Consider the following 2,924-nt stretch of genomic DNA (forward strand, 5'->3'; position numbering starts at 1 on the left):
ATCACACACAGATACATATTTTTGTCATGGAAAGATTCTCAAGATCTATTGTTAACTGAATAAAAGCAATTCACAAAAATAGTCTATTGTCAGACAATAAGTATAATTATTTTATAGTATGCGAACATTTTTCACTTAAAAACACACCAGTGGCTGGTGTGGTAGCCTGAATAGAAATGGCCCTCATTGATTTGTGTTTGAATGCTTGGCCTGTAGTGAAGTGTGATCTTGTTGGAGTATGTGTGGCTTTGTTGGAGGGTGGGTTTTGAGGTCTCATATGCTAAGGCTAAGTAGGCCTATTATGGTAGTCTCCTTCTGCTGCCTGCAGATAAAAATGTAATACTCTTAGCTTCTTCTCCAGCACCATGTCTGCCTGCATGCTGTCATGCTTCCTGCTATGATGATAATGGACTAAACCTCCGAAACTGTAAGCCAGCCCCAGTTAACTGTTTTTCTCTATGAGAGTTGTCATGGTCATGGTGTCTCTTCACAGCAATAAAACCCTAAGACAGCTGAAAAAAAAAAACAAAAAACAAAAAAAAAAGAGAATTGACAAATGTCAAAAATTTGAAAAGGATCAAATCATTGGTTCTTTAAAACAAGGGGTCCAGCAGCTCACCCAGCTATGGCACCCTCTACTTCTCACTGTCCAGCATTCCTTGAAGAGTCGAGGGATTGCTTGGCATTTTGTACAGAACCAGTTTTTGCCAGTTTAGTCAATGTTCTTGGTAACTGGGAAAATCTACCCTCTTCAATATCTCCAGACATTAAGGGTTATAAACATTTTGATGTAGAAACTAAGTATGGTTTGTTTAGGATTGTCATTTTTGCATAGCAGTATGAAAATGGTTTATGGAAACGTTAATCCTGAAAATGTCATTTTGAGTAAGAGTGGAGCCTGATAAATAATGGGTTTTGAGTTTTGTGTGTCAAACAATCTTTCTGAATAAGAGCCTAAGTTTCCTTGTGAAGAGTGGGACCCAAACTTAACATCTTTGTGCCTCCCACATCCTGAATACTTGGCTCCTGAGTACATCCTCTCCATGAGCTGAGAGATAGCAAGCAATATGTATTCTTTAGAATGTTTACGTATGCTGTCTCTAATAAAGAGAAACCTATATTTGAAGTCCACAAGCAGGGTGTTTACAAGAGTTTCAGTAGACATTTGGACCAGTTGAGTCACTTAGGATCCAGTTCACTTAAAAGTAGACCTGAGGAAGTTTGTGAACAGGTGAAACATTTGCTAAATGTGACGCCAGCTCTAAGACCCGATGCGGATCAGATGACAAATTTTGTTATTTATTTATTTTTACAAAAAATAGATTTGCTTCTAACCAAAACCCCTCCTGACAAAATAAAGAACAGTGTGCTGCCCGTGGTCTACAGAGCCCTGGAGGGTACAGGGTCTTCTATTCAGCTCCAGGAGCTCTAATCATCCCAGCTTTTGCAAATCTTATACACTACCCGCCCATGAAAAATGTTTGATTCCAAGAGTTAAAAATGCCTATTTACAAACATCTTCCCTTGCTGTTCGTGTGAATTCATTAGTCTGTTTAGGAAAGATTTGAGTACTTGGATAAGTGGTTTGTACTTGATAGCCTACCCTTCTTACAACAGATTCCCTCCAAGGAGCCTGCGGTCCTCAAGGGGTATTCTAGGTATCTGTAAGTGTACTTTCACTCATAAGAAATTGGGAATCACTGAAGGGCAAAGACTTGAGTGATTACTCGTGATGGAATAGGTAAACAGCCCTTGTGTCTCTGTTGTAGATGTGAGGTTTGATGCACTAATGCTGTAATATTAATTGTAGTTGGAAATAACATTTTGTTTTTGTTACTGGGCATTGGAATGTAGAGCCTTGTGCATGCAAAACATGAACTTTGCCATTAAGTTATACCTTCAACCTGAAACAATTTCAATATTTAGAATTTTTATTGGATGGGAAAAGCAGTCCTTTTATTGTTTTTTTCTGTCTAAATCCTTCTTCCTTTTCAAGCCTGGTCACATCATAGTGACTACAGCAGTTGTTCTTGTTCTGTTCTAAACCTAACCATCAGCCTATACCACATCCAGTCTCTCAGTGACATTAAAATCTTCAACAGTAGTAACTGGCTTCCCGCTTCCCTAGATTCATGGAGTAATGGTGTTGCCACTAATAAGTAAAAGTTGTTCATGTTAAGTTTAAAATTAATACTTAAATGCCATATTATGTCGCTCTTGGAAGTGCTTGAAGATGATCTAAAATATCTTCAAAAACGTATCTGTGACTATGAGTTCAATTCTAATAGGTGACTAATTAATCTGCATTTCCTTATAATCCTAACAGTTGGTAATAACTTAAGGACTAGAAATTTGTATTACATTGTTAAGAGTTGAATGGGTACAATACCTTGAATAAGACTAGAAATGTATGTACAACATGTTTTAATAAAATGAATTTAATATACAAAGTTTGTATACAATATGCAAAAGTCCAACCCAATGTAAAACATTCAAAACTAGTTGCTTTTTAAAAAGCTAATTTATCTTATATCTATATCCTCTTCTTTTCATAGTAGATTCAATAATCTAACCTTTTATTCTATCCTCTATCTATATACTTTTTTTCTTTTCTTTCCCATTTGTCATTTTTCAAGACACAGGTTTCTCAGTTGCTACGGAGCCAGTCCTGTAGACCAGGCTGACCTCAAACTCGCCTGCCTCTGCCTCCTGAGTCTGGCATATGCTATTACCTCCTGGCCTCTTTCTCTCAAAACTAGATTATCTATAGTCTTTTTATCCCAAACAATAACCTTGAATCTAATTTTCTTGTTCAGTTTTTTCCCTGACAGTTATCTATAGAAACTTAAAACCAACACATTAGACAAAGACAAACATCCATAATCCATTTTTTGGGGGGGACTGTAGGTGTAGTTTTCTAGGCT

General features: G+C 36.9%; 1 pseudogene; it reads left to right on the forward strand.

Moving 5' to 3' along the window:
* The window catches only part of LOC101991671, an 18,588-nt pseudogene extending 17,156 nt beyond the window's left edge, over nt 1–1,432 (forward strand).
* Nucleotides 1,433–2,924: the final 1,492 nt, after the last annotated feature.

Source organism: Microtus ochrogaster, linkage group LG4 (genome assembly GCF_000317375.1).
Source record: "Microtus ochrogaster isolate Prairie Vole_2 linkage group LG4, MicOch1.0, whole genome shotgun sequence".
Classification (NCBI taxonomy): Eukaryota; Metazoa; Chordata; class Mammalia; order Rodentia; family Cricetidae; genus Microtus; species Microtus ochrogaster.